Source organism: Anopheles gambiae, chromosome 3 (genome assembly GCF_943734735.2).
Source record: "Anopheles gambiae chromosome 3, idAnoGambNW_F1_1, whole genome shotgun sequence".
NCBI classification, from domain to species: Eukaryota; Metazoa; Arthropoda; class Insecta; order Diptera; family Culicidae; genus Anopheles; species Anopheles gambiae.
Window position 1 is genome coordinate 80,354,189 of NC_064602.1, and position 18,910 is coordinate 80,373,098.

The following is an 18,910-nucleotide window of genomic DNA, read 5'->3' on the forward strand; positions in this document are numbered from 1 at the left end:
CATCACTTTACCGCTGATTTTAATTAACCTACCGCTACTCAATTTCACTTCAACAGCCAGTAGGTAGCACGAGTAGTGCTTAATTCCTCCATCCCAACAGTAAAATCAACATTACGTACGTGTCACCGATCAGGAATTGCCCTGTTCCTAGTTCTTGTTCGTCAAATTTTCGGGGGAAGTTGCATGTGAAATTAAAACCCTCCACCGACCTCCGGAGCTTCGTTTTTGCGTTCAGGACATTTTCACCTTTAAGCTTCGGTGAAGTTGGAACGGGGATAATTTTTCCAACCTCGCTCACTTCGTGATGACCTGAACCGAGGGTATGATTTGAATTTCCATTAAAACTTGATTGGATTCCTCGTTTTGCTGAGCGCACCGGTGCAATGGTGCCGCGCGACCAAAACCGTCCATACACCCGATTTGCTCCAATTTGGAAGGTGAAAGGGTATTTCGGGTCTCCCACTTTATCTCCCATTCTCTTTCTATCCCTCTCTCGCTCACACTTTTTTACATTTTCTGTAACTTTTTACGCGATCCGTTTATGCCTTTTTCCCGCAGGTTTCTTTTCAATTCCCGAACGGTACACCAATTCGGCACCTTCTTTTTCCGGTTTCCGGACGAGGTTTGAGCGGTACCACGACTCTTGCTTCGTCGGTCGAATGATGGTCACCTGCCGGGAAGTGCTTAAACTCGAAAGTACACTTTGTACCGTGTTTTGTGTGTGTGTGTGTATTCTCCGGGCTCGATTTTCAATTTGACTACAATTGACCCTTTCTTGGGCAAAGGTTGTTTCGAAATGTTCCTCCCCCCTTTTTTGTACGGTACCCCACTCGCTTCCCGCACGGTGTACGCGGTATGGACGCTCTTTTGCCCTTTTGCAAATTACTTGATCGCAAACGATGTTAATTATTCCGACCGATCTGTTTGTGCTAAGCTGATAATCCGTACCTTGGATGGTCATTTCGTTACGCTGGACCCTTTATGGAGGATGTCCGGGACATATGGAAGGGCTACAGGAAAGGTTTTTAGGGCATCACATCTTTCGGTGTACCTAGAACCCTATTTACGAGATCTTTTAGTGCTTTTTGCTGCCCATTACATCAAATTGTAAATTTTCCATTCAATGTTTTTTGCTTGTTAGATGTGATTTTGGTTCGAGAAATTCAATTGCACAGGGATATTCTTTTCAGGAAATGGGAACAAAGAGTATCTATTAAATGAAATTCTGAAGTAACATAAATTTCGGAGGACTATAGGCTAGATATCAGCATTACTAGCACTGGATAGATTAATGGTATGGTTAGAATGTTTATTGTTAGATAAGCCTTTCGAACAAGTTAATGGCACTCTTCATCTGAGGTGTCACGTTCATTGATATCAAAGATTGAGTGTATGCTAGTGCTCGAGACATACATAATTGTCTCCAATAAATTTATGCTCGACTTCCTGCTCGACTAGACAACACAGAACATGTCGTATGACACCAATCGAGGCTAGTAGCAGCTCATCACGCTCCTTTACAGTTCATTCCAATAAAAGGAGTGTCTTAAAATTGTGTGCTCAAAAATTAAATAAATCTCAAGGATCTTTATACTACAAAGGCAAAACATTTTAAGCAAAGTAAAAACCAGTGAACAAACTTCAAAGCATTTCTTTTGGATATGTCTATGCGTCATGCACTGTAAATCATTCCAACGCAGAATAGATAAATCCCAAACATCCTTCGTAGTACGTTCTACCTAGCATGCACGAGGACTGTATTCCAAAGTCAGACAATGGTGTGTACAATTGCTGCTCAACCTCCTGATGTGTGCCTTAGTTCAAAATTCTGCCCAAAACACGAGTGGTGGTGTTGAAAGCGTAGAATGGCCTACCGAACATCGTGTCCTGTTCTGTTCCTGAAGCGAAACAGAAAGTCGTGACAATGCAAAACGTTAATAAAATAAACAGGATGTGTTTCAATAATTCACACACGCCGCATCTACCGATCTGCCGGCTCTGCCGGAACAAACCGAACGCAGCACACAGATAGCTTCCGTAGAATGCAGTATGGTGCATTTTCTTCAACAAAAAAAACCTCACCTCACTAGCAAACAAGACATACAGACTCTAGCAGTACGGAACGATGATAGCACTCGCTACCGTTCTACCACCATCCTACCCATGAGCTTGAACCTTCTATGAATTTGCCGTGTTTTTCGCCCCAACTGTTCCAAAGCTCGAAATATCGCACACGCTGGAATTAAAACGCCCGAAGGACAATCGAAAACAACAATGATCCTCGAAAACAACGGCCGAGTTTTGGGAAGGAGACAACATGAACGATTTGGGCTGGTGTTCCCGTGTGTGTTGTGAGGGATTATCCTGCCACGGCCATTTTTTCCCCTCGCCGGAAGGTGTCTTTTACGGGTTTCGGAACGGTTTCGACGATCGTGATAGTTTGGCACCTGTGCGCTGCATTGGTTCACGGAACGGCGTATCGAACTTGGGGAGTCCCGGAACATTGCCGAAGTGTTCAATTGTCGTTCATGACTTTAGTTTTTTTTTGTCGTTTGTGTTGGCCACAACAAAAGAGGACGATTGTTTGCTGTGGTGGTAGTGTATATATATAACACAATTCTTTATTTGGTTTTACTTTAAATACCATAACCGGTAGGAATGTATGATGATACAGCGTATGATGGATGTGTAGACTTGACTTTAAGTTCGAATGAGTAGGATAATGTCTACTAAATGGATTCTAACTCCATTTATTATCTATTTAATACAAAAAATCAAATCATTTCTTAACAAACGTGATCGATTCAATTGGAAGTATATTCATCCAAAATCACTATCGATCAATGTCCTTATTGATTTGAATGACGTATTAAAATATCTTAATTTCCCAAAAAACTCAAAAGAACTCACTTGTTAGCTTAGGTTTTGGTTTTATGAAGATCCAAGCTAAACTTCAAAATCAATCTTAGTTAGTTATTGGGAATCTAATTCAAGCTAGAACTTCACAGCTCTACCCAGAATCGTGCCATCCTCAAACATTTCTATTTTTTCAGTTTTTCAGCAAAGCGAAACGAACAGTTCTCCAATGTTTAATTACCGATTGCTGTACCGGATGAATAAATTACCCTTACCCAAAAACGCAAACACAACAGACCATACCAACCGATTAGAATCCATCTATCGTACAGGTGTGTGCTCTTCCGGAGCCCGGGGAAAGGTTGTTCCGACCTGTGTTCCAACAAAGCCTAGCCTATCTACCATCGTGCAAGACTCATTCACTTTTAAACTGCACTCGGAAGTGCAAGAGCTTCATAAATCAAAGAATTGCTCTCGTACACACCGAGCCGGAAGCTGCTGACTGCATCTCAACAAAACACCGAAAACGATTATTTTCTCACCAACAGAGGCAAGTGGTAGGCTGCAGGCTCCATGCGCCTCACAACACAACTCCAGGGTCCCATTATTCCTGAGATCGTCATGATTTGACAATGACAATTCTTTAACAAAGACGACGATGGTGATGATGCTACGACGATAGTACGCAGAGGACGTGTACAACACGACGTAAACAAAGATTGATAGTGTGGTGCTTGGTGCGTTAGGACACGAATGTACCCTTCCCCGAATTCCCCATTGCGTCCGTCACAAATTCCGTAAACTCGATAAACTCGCACCAACCAAAATTTGCCTTCCTGGGGCAGAGACACGAACCAGAAGATGAGCCCCGCAGCTCGAGTCCTGTCTGTCCGATGACGGTGTGACGGTTTCGATGGGACGTTTTGTTTGTGCAAAAGTTTAGAAATTGTCGCGCAAATTTCCATGTTCGCGGAAAAGTCACGTAGTGCCAATACACACCCCACTTCCAGCCATCGGTTTGCTGCACCATTCGTGAAAGGTACCATCGTTCCAGAGCCTCTACATCACAGGGGGAATAAAAAAGCAAAATGTTTCACTCTACCCCGGGTGGAGGCTCGATCGAATTGTTGGGACGTTGGAGGGGTTTTTCGGAACACGTTTTATCATCGCCGCTTTCCACACGCAATGTACATGTTTGCCGGGGTTTTTTTTATTCGTTTTACCCACTCCACAGCATTTACTGCAATTGATTGTGATATTATAGGCCATTAGGAAAGAAATCGAACCCACCACTCGTACTCTTGCTCGGGTAAAGGAAAATAGCATTACAGTGGCATGTTTGCGCGCATACTTCCCGTAAGAACTGGCAAAGGTGTGCGCACGTACCAACGTCAATTCTACCCTCCCGTGAGAAAACTCAGCATGAAAAGTCCTACTCGCCAATCAGAAGAACTTGGGAGCAAAGGATCCGCGGAGCAAAAGCTCCCGCTGCTTCCAACTTTACAATGGACTGTCTCTTGCAGCGCATGCCAGACTACAGCCGCTTTCCCGCTATCGAGTCTGCTCCTGCAAAGAGGTCCTGAAGTGTTTTTGTTTACACTCCATTTGTAGCCGGAAACAAGTTATGGCCCCGTGCCGGATCCTGGGTAGAGGATTTCAGTGGAACAGCGGAACTCTGTACCCTGGAGGAAATGTCTGGGCTTTTCTGCAGTGGTACTGCCGTGCGACGATGGTACCGTTCCCATGCATTTCGTCATCGCTTGCCTTGCGCACCAATCGTACCAGCATCATCGTTGTTGGAGGTTTTCGAGTGAAATGGGTTGGAAATATTAGGTTGTTATCTGGATAATGTTCAACTGCCATAAAGAGCCACCGTGTTCGTGGACCTGCTACTGCGCACGAACGGGCGGAGATGTGAAATTTATTGAAAATTTATGTCCAATGATAGTGTGTCGTGCCAGGCTTGGGGACATTAACGCAAAAAATTCTGGTGAAGGATGTAATCGCTTGCGAAAGCACTTTGTAAGGTCGTGCGGAGGAGACAGAGAAAGAGAGAGTGATGATTTTTAAGAACAATTAAATAACATTGACAATCTGTCCTCTTAATAGTACCAGGGTTATTGCATTTGGCTGGAATTGCCTGTAATGATTTTAAACTCCTGCTTCATAGAATTTTGAAGTTGTCATCAAATCTTCAGGATTTGTAAAACATTGAAATCTAAAATGTGTCCCAACTTACTATTCTGGCTTTTGTGTGTGTTAATCTCTCCAGACTAAGAGCTTCCGAGCGACACCTCCAGTCTATCAGCTTATGCTCGCCGCAACTTACTTCCTTTGCGCTTCATCAACCTTCACCTCCCAACCGTGCTGTGCGGTTATCTTCATCTTGCAGCCCTAAATCTGGTACCCTAGACAACACACAACTTATCTTCCGGCCGGGCCGGTCCCAACGGCCAGTTGTCATTTTTCTTGACCAAGCAAACAGCAAACAAACTGTCCCATTCCCAAAATCGGACCACAAAACGCATTCTAAACGGTGTGATGTCTACTTTTACGACGAAAGGTATTAAATTTTAAACACTCCCATCATCGTACCGGACTTTAACTGCGGCGGTGCTGTGCACATTACAGCACTGTCAACGGGGACGCCATTCGGAACCTTCGGAAGGCGAACTTACTGACGATGAACAGACCCGCTCGGGGGATAGAGTGTTGAGGAGCCTGTCGTGTTGAAATTGCTTCAGAGAACAGAGCTTCAAGCTGTCTAATCTGCCGGTTCTTATTCAACGCCTCGGGCGGGACTTTGCTTCCTTGTGACGAAAACACAGACACATACACCATTTTAGGCGGTGCTTGTTCCATTGAACTGTAGACAAAAATTAAAATCCTTGCACCCAAGGGGATTACGCCGACTTTTTTTACTACGAAGCACTCTGAGTTTGGAAGATTTTTTTCCACTTTTACAGGACAACTACCACGCCACTACATCGCAGCACAGTTGGTAGAGAAAAAAAGTCTTTACAAGGTTTACATTGCGTCAACTGTCACCGCCTCTAGGGAGGCAGCCGTCCTTCAGCAAATGGATAAAAATCCGAACAGGCTTTTCTACGGGGACGAGATTTATACGCTTCCAACGAGAACACTCCCTTTTTTTCTTGTCTCGTCGTGTTTGTTTATTACCACCATGTGTTTTATGCGTTTTCTCCCCCTCCCTTATCACTACTAGCGGGGCTTTTCATCTTGCTGACGGTGGTAAAAGTTAGAATTTGAAATACATTCACTGAGCCGTGTGAACTGAGTGAACTGTAGTTCTTTTTTGTTTTTGTGCTCGCTGGATCTTGATCCTTTGCGCTTCTTGGTGTGGGGTCGAAAATCCGCAGAGAGCCACACGTTGCTTTCGGGGATGTCCACGTCCTTTCGGTGTCGTTGGTCGGTTGGGGCAGCTGTGTCCTAGCCCAACATCAAAACAATATTCTTCGCCCAAATTCCATCCCTGTGCTGCTGGGAGCATCGTTCCGCTGTCTGTGGACACGCATGACAGATCACCTAGAGCGGAGATTGGCTCTTCGCCATAGCACAAAAGCACTGGTGTTGGTGTGTGTGTTTGTGTGTCTGTGTGGTGTAGTAAGGTGGTAACGGATCACGCTGGTAACGAAGCCTCCGAGGGACATAATTCATATTTACGCAATCTACACCGACGGAGAGCAAGATTTTCAGGCCCAGTGTCGTCGTGCGTGTACATTCTTGTTTACGTAAGTAAAGGATGGTTGCTGTGTAGCATACCTTCGGGGGATTCTATGCGGATTCGTACGGTTCTAAGAGCGAGCGCGCTTGCAGAGAATACCTTGGAAGCAATGCTTGGTATGGTGTAATTTACCTCAATTATGGTTAAATCTTTAATCAAACCATTGTTTGAGGAGCTTGTTTTTGTTCTGTTGGGAGATAACCTTCTAGATGTGAACTTTGCGAATTTCTCTCAGGTAACTCTGTATTATACACCAGCAAAGTATTCATGATAAAAAGTAGCTTAAGTATGTCAACGTTTTCCTTACATAAATTTGAAACACAACCATATTAGCAAGAGCCTGTCATCACAAATGCAAGGCAGATTGGTTTGGCTCTAGGTTGACTTACTGTCTTCCTTGTCGGACGGGCCTCCCATAGCTAACCGTACAATGTACAGACTAACCACGTTAAGCCGTTTATTTGCGTGAATGACAAGCTCCGTTACACAAGCTCGTAAATTCCACCAGCGCTCTGCGCCAGGTTGTCCTCCAGGGAGCAACGAAAACACACTGTGAACCCCTCAACGACAGGCAGAGCAGCACACCAGGCGCCACAAAAAAAAAAAAAACAGCAGAGCCAAGCTGAGTGTGAAATTTGATGCAAATTTCGTTTGAATTTTTATGAATTTCATTGTACATCTCCGCTCTCTGCACGGTGCGCTGTACTGTTCTCTGTGTGTGTCTGCTAACTTTTGATCATGTGGCATCCCGTGCCTGCACAGTGGGTATGTGAGTGTATGCCTGCTGTTTCCTATGATTAGGAAATCTGCATATGATGGCAGATCTAATTGGTACCATGCCAACTACCAACCAGCCTCTCCATCAGCGCCTCCCCCAGTGGGGCACTGCTACTTTGTACTTCAACATGAAGGCATCGCTCAACAAAGTCTGCTACCAGAAGGTAATCCAGTGGCTTTGGCAGTACACTGATGGGATTGTCTTCCAGGAACAGGATCACTCGCTATAGATGACTGACTTTGCGATGTTCTGGTAGAAAGTTGAATGCTTGCAGAGCTATTTCGGAACAATTTAATTACTACTAATTTTATGCGAAAATCCTCAGCTTCTTAAGTAATTTCCCTAGGAGAGATTGACAACTTCTGCCAATCATTCATCATTCTGATTGTTTCAGAGCTGGGCAAATTATTCGCACAGTGTTGAATTGTAAAACAAAGCTTTTCTGCAAACTGGTGAAGTTGCAATCTTCAGCAAAATAGTACAATCTCTTTTCTTCTCTCTTTTCTATCACATTTTTCTCTCTTTTTTTGTTTCTACCTCATTCTCGGGGCTTCAAAAATGGTATTAAACTAATGCGTGTGTTCAGCACAACTTTGGCGCTGAAGAATTGCCAGAAGGAAAGCTCTCACCACACACCGTCCTTTCCCGTCGCCGTCGCCAGTAGCCACACCCACCCAGTGCTGTGTTAAAAGTTCCCGACGAAAGAAAAAGTTGATGTTTGAGTTTGACAACAGAATGAAATTGAAATAACGATGAAATGAAGGACGACGTTCGTTCCGGTGAACCCATTATTACACAGCAGCAGCGGCAGGAGCAGCAAGTTCTAGAGCTCCAATGCACGGTGCTTTGCCATCGCGCGACAGAAGCAGGCTGGCGAACGATTCCGGGTGAAGAATTCAATTGCAGGAACACTAGAAGGCGCTAGAAATCGTCTGTGTGCGTCTTGCGAAGCGTTGCACAGTTGCCGCACGGAAAGTTTGGATGGTTCCGGTGCTCTTGGCTTCGGAAGCAAACCAGCATACGGGTGAAATATAAATAAAATAGTTTTACCAAAACCCTACCGTTTGCAGGACCGACAGGAAACTTCTCACGTTTAAGTTTTCAGTTGTTCCCTTGCTTGGTTGGGTGTGATGAAGGAGTGGAAATCGGAAGAAATTTCTTTTAGACACGCTTTACTGTAGCTAGCTTCCATGTTCAGCATATCCCGTGACTTTCCACCTTTGCTTCCCGATCACTGGCCAACTCCAATGTGTACTACATGTGATGTGCAGCACGTAATCACTCTGACACCGTTTGATGTTTAATGCAAAGGATCCGCTTTCATCTCGAGCTTCTAGTTTGCATCCAATACGTTCACCCCTTGTATTTCTTCCTTTGTGTTTTGTTTTTGCAACGCATTCTAAATTCTGCATCGTAAAGGAGTCCTTTCGATGCTACCGATTTCTTGCCGATATCCACTCTTTTATTCTTATGCACTTGATTTTCTTCACGGTTCGATTATAAATGACTAAAACTACGTGCAGCTATCAGCAGAACCGGAAAGCTCGCATTGAAACGATCCACCCCGGCTACCGAGAACGCTGCCCGGAAGCATCCGCAATGGCTGACGAGCGGCGAAAGCGAATGCTTCTAACCAGCATCTTACCGTTCAATCCCTTCCAAGAACTCATTGGCTTTCTACTTGAGCCCCTGCCCTCAAAGGGGGGTAGCATTACTTGAAATTAGAGATTTATCGCTTTCCATTATCTCTCGGTGTGTTTGTGTGTGTATCCCGAGTGGAGCAACTTCATCCGATTGCACCCCGGGAGGTAATGCTCGTTTCGATACCGTCGGTGTGTGCTGCCACCAATGTGCTCCTTCCAAATGCCGGATATCCGGCTTCGCGGTCCATCGAACAAGCTTTTGGTTTTATGTGCTCCCTATGTGCTGGAGCGGCTATGAGGGGTTACTGCTTAAAACCGGTGCGTTTCTGCTTAGCGAGCGAAATCGTTTTCCCATCCTCCGGGGGCTTTTAGCGGGGCAAATGGCTACCAAGCGCTTTGCTTAGAGGCGGATTTGAGCGTGCGTTCGCGTACTGCTTAACGCTGTTCGATAAATTGCAAGGATTTATTTGCCTTTTTTTGTGTGCTTTTTCAGTGCTTTTCCACGTTGCTCATGAGACGAGGGGCAATTCGAGGTGGCTAAAGCATTGCAGCTTAGTGGGGCAATAGTAACCAATTACTTTAGCCGAAAAATGAGCAAGCAGAAGTAAACGCAATGAGTTGCAACTACAGTAGTACACGCTCACGCTTCGGGCACTGCCTTATTTAAAAGCAGTAAAATTGAGATTAGCATGGCTTCTCTTAAACTCGAAGTTAATTTTACTTTTCAGATTCAGAAAAGGAACAGATTTGCTTTTTAGAAGTGGTTTTTATTGGTTAATCTTAAAGAAAAATTCAAAATCTTCCCTCTGATCAAAAGGAGATAAAAAAAACACTTTTAAAATTCATAACAACGAACGAAGTGAGTTAGTTACAAACCTTCAATTCTTCTTTATCTTATCATAATGCTTTTCAAATATGTTTTTAAGTATTGCTCAATGGTTTTTCCTAGAATACTTAATAAAATGATTCATCAATACCCTATATCAATTAATACACGTTTATCGCTATTACATGACGTTCCTTATTACTAGAACAATTTTTGATTGGCATTTTACCGAAAAAACAATGTTTATTTTTGGAAATACTAGATAGTTTGGCCAGGTTACAGGGCTACGCAACTTAATTTAAAAGATCCCTTTTACTGTAAAGAATACACTGAAACCAATAGTCTCTGAACTGAAAGTAAAATAAGTACTTATAACGAACGATACCTTAAGGAACCTAAAACCAAAATCCAACCCACACTGGTTCTGAAACCTGAAACGGAAATACTGAAACATCACTTTTCTGGTTCAAGAACAGCAGATGACCTAATACCGATGCTGCACCTGGTTACTGAACCTATGTATGAACCTATGAAATAATACTAGTCATACAGGTCCAGGAACTAATCATGAAACCATACCGGTCCTGGAACCTATCATAAACCAATTGCGGTACTGGAACTGATACTGAATCCATACCAGTCCTATAATCTATCATGAACCCATAATGGTCCAGGAACCTATCCTGAACCCATACATGCCCTGGAACCTATCATGAACCAATGCCGGCCCTGGTAACTATCATGAATTCTAAGCGGCCTTGGCACCAATCATTAACCCATACGTATCAGTCCTGGAACTGAAATAAACTCATAAAGGACTTGGAACTGATATTGAACACATACCGGTCCTGGAATCGATCATGATTCCATGCTGATCCAGAAATAGCTTCCGATTTCATTCATTTTGAGGAACAATTCCAGGAACTGGATTTGGGATTTGGATTTGGATTCTGAACGATACTTTAACCTTGTTTAGGTATGGAACGGATACAATTCCAGTTCCAGTCAACACACTATACACAGCAGTAAATGTTCAACGTAGAAATTATCGTAGTAATTATCGTAGAAAATAGCGTAGGAAATAGCGTAAGAATTAACGTAGGATTTCGCGTAGGAATTAGCGTAGGAAATAGCGTAGGAAATTAAGTAGAATTTGTATTGTGATGAACTTTCTGTAATTTCAATCAATTTTTGTAAATCACTTTTCATTTTCCATGTTTCTCGGTAAAAGTTTACCCAGAAACTATCAGTGTAACTGAACATTCCATGAAAGCTATCAATTTTAGCTTGAATCAATAATTTATCCACCACAGTTTACATTCCTTCCCCTTCAACGGGGTTGTCAAAATGATGATCTTGTCAAGAGTGGCGAAAAAAATAAGAAATGTACATCGTACGACAAGCATGAGACGATACATTTCTGATGAGGTTCTGGTGCTGATGATGTTTTGATTGCATATCACCCCAACAACCCCGTGTTGCTAACTCCTTTTCTCCGCTTCCGTCTTCAACATTTCCACGGTACACCCATCCCTAGGTGAGGTTTCAATTTTCGAAGCAAATGTTTCCCACAAAATCCCAGCAGGAGGGGTTAGAGAGCTACTATCCCTTTTTGTCCCACCCCCCTTCCATTATGGGCCATTTTGTTCGTTTATCAGGGCGGTATCTCTTTCCCGCCCGAAACCGCCGCCGCGATTCAAGAACGCACCGCCGCACCATCTAGACGATGTTCAAATAAATCGCAATCATCGCAAATCGGAAGCGATGAAATATTCATCCGAATCGGTAAATGCAAATAAAAATCCCATGAATCTGTGTCGTGCTCCATCGTCCCATCCCCATCGGCACCATGATTCGACAGGCTTCCCCGGGGCGACCCTTTTTGGCGAGCTGTGCTGATCCCATCGCGGAAACGTCAACAGCCCACCCACCACCACCACCTTGCAGGCTCGTTTTAAGCTCAACGACCATTGTTATTATCCGCTTAAAGCTCTCGCACAAACTCCAACAAACGTCGCATTGCATGGCGAGGGGGCAAATCATCCCTTAGAAGGCACTCGTTCCGCCCTCCACTGTCGAAACCCAGAACGTGGAATGTTTGGGGCGCGTTCCCAAGAGCGAAAACTCGATCGGCAAGCATCGTCTGCCCTCGCACGACCGTGTGTATCGCACGGTGATTGATAAAGAGATTGGGAATTGTGACAGGTGATAATTGAAAATCTGCGCAAATAAATTCGCGACTCACAGAGAAGGCCCCCGGCAGCATCTTACGGCGAGGTTAAGGGTGCGTCTTCTTTACAGAAACAAGACGGAAAAAGAACGAAGCTTCGTCTGTGCCATCATTTATCAACAGCGCAAGGGTGGCAGAGCCTGTATGTGTGTGTGCTATCTTAATGAAAAGGTTGCGCCTTGGATTGGGCCACCCTGATGAGTTATTGCTTTTCATTCGCGCCGGAGCGCTGACGAGAGATACGTTTCGCAGTGCTTCACGGCTGGTTCTGCTGGTTCATTCTTCTTAGATCGCTCGCCCTTACCCGTGTGTGTGTTATCCTTCCTCCGCCAGAGCGTTTGATGTTTTTGCATGACATCAAACTTCTTCGCGGCTCGTACCTCGAAGCGGGTGTGTGGAATGGTTGTGTAATGTGCAAAGTTTGCGACTAATTAAATGAGATTCGATGCACAGCGAAAATTGCTGATAAATGAAGAGCTCGCATTTGGAGCGAACTTGCTTTTGGGGCATCTTGTGTGCCAAGGGTTAAGTGGTTAATATTTAAAATGATAGCCCGAAAGGACCATTTTCATACTGAACCAGTTGGAGATAATATTTGTTCTCATCTTCCTGTTATCAATGCAAAATTTCAGCGAAAGAGTTACACAAATTACAAGAAAATATTACCACTGTCAAACACTTTTGTGCTAGAAATTGAGCCAGCATTATAACAAACAGTGAAAAATGATGTAATCATACTGCTCTGACCATCTGATCAAGGGATAAATCCTCCAACACAATGTTTTTAATCAACCAAACGGTTAAAGATGTTTTACTTTCCCATATATTACTTTAGCTACAACATAAAATCAATATTCTTTCCACTCTAAAATTGACCATAAACGTCATTCAATAACTTACAGCGCGAAGTGAGAGCGAGTGACCTGTGCTGGTGCCGCTCCCGGTTTTGTTAGGGAAGATTTATACGCACACACACACACACGCACATCGTTGGCAGTAAATAAATGTTGCCTCTCCCATTCCAAATGGCAGCCGGAAATATCACATTCCAGCGAACAAAGCGGTAGCACCACCAGCCACCGCCACAAGCTCCACTTTCCTGCCCAGTGCCAGTTCCAACCAACAAGGCGACTGGCGGTCAGCTTTCTTATCAAACCCACAACTCTGCCTCAGCGTTCTGACTCTGATTTATGCTCGCGTACGGTGTTCGAATAACTCTTCTATCGTTTCGTTTTATGCCGTTCCGGTCCTCTTTTTTTTTTGCTTTCTTACCCATGATACCTCGTGTGTCCAGTTTGTGTGGAGCTTTGGGAACCTCAGAGCGCTGTGCTGTGAAGGTGGGCAATAAAAATCTGAACCCTGTTCTGCCACACCTGGCAGAACAAGGTGGAAAGAATTTCTCCTTTCCCGTGGGGGAGGGATCACACACACACACACCTGGTGTTGCCCTGGTGGCAATAAAATTCTATAAAATTCTTCACTTCACCAACAACATCCCATCAATTCCGCTGTCCGCTTGTCAGAGGAGACACGCTTGCGGCAGGGGTTAGGCTGAAACACTGTTTATTCGGACAAAAAATTGCAGTCGTAGGTGATGCTTCCAACACACGCCATCAACCGAACAAGACAAAGCGATGTCTTCGGTGTGGCCAACCCAAAGTGCAGGTGGCTATCACTTTACACTCCCAGAACCGGATCCCGCAAGAAGACACGAGGAATGTAGGTATTGAAAACAATGTGGCTGGGGATTTTTTTTTATTACGGCCCCAAACACCTTTCAACACCTTGAGCTCCAAGCTCCGAGCTGTCATCCCTGTCCGGTTTTGTGTGCAAAAGCCCTAAGGTCACAAAAGAAAAAAAAGATCCAAACCACCATTGATAAAAAGGTTTGTATCGGGCGTAAAAGGCGTTGCTGGTTCATCCCTCTGTCCAACAAACACAATAAAGCGCGCCCCGTGTGCGTTTACATCAACACGCTCGCACTGCTCGGTTGCGTGGTTTCCGTGGAAAAACGAGGTGAAAACTTTTCCCGAGTATTTCACACACACTCTGTACCAGCACGGTGCGGGAAGGAACCATTTCGGCTAGCAAGCATGACGATCGGACCGGAAGAACACAACACCCCGCCATGAAAAGTTGTATGTGGGTGAGGGCTGGTGTCAGTTCCTGCGTGTTCTTGCGGGAGTTCTGTTCCTCACCCCATGTTCATATGCAACTCCTCGTCTATCTCGTCGTGTCAAAACGGCGCCGGAGCGGCCGGATGTGTTCGAGCATCGGGCTGATGTGTTTCGACGTCCCGGTGTGACGGTGTTCGACGGTCGTTCGCCGCAAAATTCAACGCGTTGAGTAATTTGTAGTAAAATGTGCACAAAATAAATAAAGGGCACATTGTTTCCGGCTGCTCGCTGCCTGGTGTTTCAGGAGTAGTGGGAAAGCTGATGTGTGGTGTGTGTGTGTGTGTGGGGAGTAGATACACCTCCGGCAAGCCACATAACATCCTTTAACCGTTTCAGCGTTTGCCGTTGTGCTGGGATAGTGCATTCGCGTTTGCCACAGTAAGTGTCGGAAAAATGACATCATGGACTAGTTATTTCTACAAAAAATGTTAATTGGGCGTGTACAAGACAGTTGAGATTTAACCTTTGCAGATTGAATCCAACATTTATGTCATAAAAATAATAGATCGATCGAAAGCTTGCAGGGATATTTCGGAAATAGAACGCAGCAATCACATAGTTTTGTTTATCAATTTCTGCGTTAATTTTGTTCAAGGCTTTAACGTTCTTGAGACATTTATTATGTCTGAATTTGTATTTAATAAATAAATTGCACTTTATAAGAATTGTTTGCGAACGTGCATTTTATAATAACAAATGTAGACAGCTTCCAAATATTGTTGTACTTGTCATTTGTCATCATAACGATCAAATTCATGATTTTAATCGTAATTTCATCTTTAAATCATAACTTAACGAATTTTATATGCAAATTTGGCAAGAAATAGTTGCTTTTAGATAGCAAAAAGACTGATATCTCCCCTCCTGTTTAAAATTATATCTAATTATTATTTCTATTCAATATTTACATACAAAAATTATTCTAAATTTATTTAATGATACGCGATACTGGGCGTTATTTAAAGAGCCATTTCTTGAAATAAGACAAGACATGAAACTAAAATGTTTGGAGATCTACGTAAGAAGATCTCCTTGAAAATGTATCAATTAAAGTTTAGACTATCTCGAGTTTCGGTGTTAAAATATCGCAAATCAAACATAAAATTTGTACAAAAACTTTTGAAGAAAGCCTCGAAGACCTCGAATAGTTAAGTCAACCTTATACAAAGCTTTAGAAATGACCTTAATAGTGTATCTGGTTTACAATTTTCCTTACCTGTTTTTAAACCATGCAGGGGGCTTTTCGTTGAATACTTGCCCCTTCGGTTGCCACATTGTTGAACTTTAGCACTTCTTCTGCGTACCTACAAAGGTGGTACACGACAGCGAAAGAGCACATGCACACTAACCTTCGCTGCAGCCACCCGCCCTATCTATTGACACATTATTTATTTAACGCCTTGCGTCAACACATCACCGGCGGGCTGGCAGAAAATGGCTACCTCACGCGCACAAGCACTGCTGTGTGCACCGGGTCGCTTAACGCTCTACGCTGCACTTTGGCGGATGAACTCGCCGCCTAAAAGGGAACAGCTAAAACCCACGCGAATGTTGCTTCCTGCTCTCGATGCTTCTGCAAACTCCGGAAAGAATACCAAAGCCTTCCGCTGGGATGATGTTGGGTTTAGCGCGTGCTAGTTGGAGTCCCGCACTTGAAGAGTTCTTCCGAGCAAATACAGCGAACTTAAAATTATGAAATAAAGTAAGGTCGGGCACGTAACCGATACGATGTGCCCGTCGCAACCAGGATGTAAGAAAACGCGGATATTTCCAGGAAAAATCCTCACACGTTCACGTGAGGTAAAACACGGGTACACGCAGTGAGATCCTTTCATTTTCCCCGAACCACCGTGTAGTACAACGGCTGCTCCTGGCACGCGAAATCGGTTAAAAAAACCACCGCTCGAAAGAGCCGAAACCGTGCGCGAGCATGATTAAATATTTGTTTGAGTAAATTTAGTGTAAAATTGGAAAAAGCATCTGGAAATAAAATTTAATGGCACGAGAATTATCGCATTAGCACCTGGACGGCCGTCCGTGGCGTGGTGAAGGGCACGTGTGACGACTCTACCGACCGTGTTTCTCCTCCCTCGGTGGATTTTATGTGTTATCTACCCAAAAGCCCAATGCGGTGGTGGAGGTTGTAGAACGACTTTTCTTTTTCACCTGTTTCCTTCTGCATCCCATTATTCCCAGCGCCGAAAAGCGTTCGACTTACCGGCGGCCTTGTCTACCTGTGGCAGAGGCATCATCATCATCGCATCGCACACTCTGCCCGCCAACTCGGCAGATACAGGGTTTCCCACGATATATTGGTTGGTTCCCATCAATTTTTGGTGGATTCCCATATTTTTTTGGTGCGTTCCCACGATTTTTTGGTCGTTTCCCAGAATTTTTTGGTCTAATTGTATTGATATCCAATCGGAAAATACCAATAAATTATAGGATCGAACCAAAAATCTATGGGATACAACCAAAAAATCGTGGGAACGCACCAAAAAATCATGGGAACTGACCAATAAATCGTGGGAAACCCTGTAAGTAGGATAGGAAAGCATTAAAATTTTGATTGTTTTTGATGCGGGCGGTTCCCGGGCCCCCACCCGGGCGTGTTAAGCACAATGTTTATTTTGCACGTCAATTTTACCATCCCGGCTCCCGAGTCGAGGTGCGTTTGTCGGAAGCATCGCTTCGCCCGGCGGGCTATAAAGGTTAAAACGTTGAATAATAATGCTGTCATTATAAAGCTCTGGTAGCAGTTTACCGGCGCAGGAGGCCGGGAAGAACCCATCAACGCAACGTGTTGTTTGAACGGGCACGCGGGGATTTGTTCAAATAGGCATGGCCTTTTCCACCTCCCTGATGACGGGGTGGGGAGCGCAGAGCACGAGCTTAATGGGCGCGAGCGCCACCCCATCCCTCCATGGCGGTGTAATCGAAATGATATTTGACTTTGCTGTAGGTCTGTAATTTGCTCTCCCTAGAGAAATGAAATGGAAAGGATGCTTTGTGTGTTGTATGTGTGTCTGTGTGTTCTACTTCTTACAAAAACGGGGAAAAGTTTGAAGCGGGCCTTTCTTCACCAAGGGCCAGGTGTGAGGATTATTCATAGATAACATTGTTTTTACAGCTTCCGCTCGGTTTGGGCCGCATTTTCTCGGAAGCGGATTGCTCGGGTGCGCCCGAGCTTAAGTTTATCTTTATTTCACGCGCAGGTGTTAATTGTGGTGTCTCCTGTTATCAAAGGTGCCAAGAAGAACACCTTACCTTACCACCAGCAGCGGCAGCAGCAGCAGCAGCAAAAGTGATTTATGATTTCAGCGCAACAACGACACCGATGCTCGGAAAAGTTTCACTCTTTGTCACAACGGCATTATGAATGGCTTTTTTTTAGCAGGTGGACACGAAAATTAACTCTGCCAAGTGTGGAAGAGGACTCTGAAATATCTGGTTATGATACCTTCGTTGGAAGGAACATACATTGGCTGTGTATTTAGTAGATCTTCAATCAAGAGTTCTAGCTTTGATTGTTTTTTGAAATGTATTTGTGTTAAAAAGTTTACCTATCGTGGCGGCCTCCTAAAGCCAGACACCTCATATTTTCACCTATCATCTGAGTTTGAGGCTTTTTGGACAGTTCCTTAGACATCTAGTTGGTTTTCACTCGTCGTTAATCACACGCTTTAGTTGAGTTCCTAAAACGACAAGAAAGAAATTTTGAAAAACAAATATCAAAAAGGCGTGAAATTTATGAGGTCCTTTAAAGTGTCTATTCCTCAGTAAGATAAGTTCAAGCTTTTTTGGAAAAATAAATCTACAATATCCAGATATCCGAAATTTCTGCCATGTCGGACGAAGACATGCGTGTATGCATGTTTTTAAAAATCCACCTTCCACCTATTATCATTGTCCCCTTAGTTTTCGAGACAAAAATGTTGGAGTAGAGCTTTTGCATCAATTTTGTCCAAAAAAATTCGATAAGAAACGTTGGACTAGTTAGCGGAGTAGGGTGTCGTATCGAAATTCATTAAGAATTCACCTTAAATGATTCGCATCGATATTGCGACATGCCCCTTAGTTTTCATTTTCAGAATCATTTGTAGTTTCTTGTCACTCCGGATCGTCGGTCATTCGGAACCTGGCTTTCATTCGATGCTCTGATTGTTGTCCAACAGTCCCAAGATGCTTTAGGTACTGGAACAGGTATCCCAAACTCCCAAGCTGCCACAAGAAGTCCGCTTTAGATGCTACGAAGTACAGTTCTTTGAGAGTTCGACGGATAGAGGTGTCAAATTTTTTCAGCTAACTCATGACATACGGTATACCGAAACTTAGTTTAAGGATCTATCCAGAAATTCTTAGCAATCAGCACCTATCTGGTGTAGTTTCTTACGAAGAACTAGGTGTCCGGTTTAGACCGACCACCACGATACGTTAAGAGCATTTAGGCTAAAAACCACAAGTTTCTAATTTCGCATATGTTATAGATACGATGGCGCCACTGCGCAATCCGCACCGATAGTATGTTTCGTCGATGATCTCTGCTTGTTTTGCGTTCAACAACTAGATAACAGGTTCTGTGAATCTTCGCTTTTGCATTACAATGTGTATGCAATTCAACATGTGTACAATGCCAGAAAACAATACGAGAATCA

At 43.9% G+C, this 18,910-nt stretch overlaps 1 protein-coding gene across 3 annotated transcripts in view; it reads left to right on the forward strand.

Moving 5' to 3' along the window:
• Window positions 1-18,910, forward strand: part of LOC1278321 (insulin-like growth factor-binding protein complex acid labile subunit) — a 113,874-nt gene that overhangs the window by 69,225 nt on the left and 25,739 nt on the right. The window lies entirely within an intron of this gene.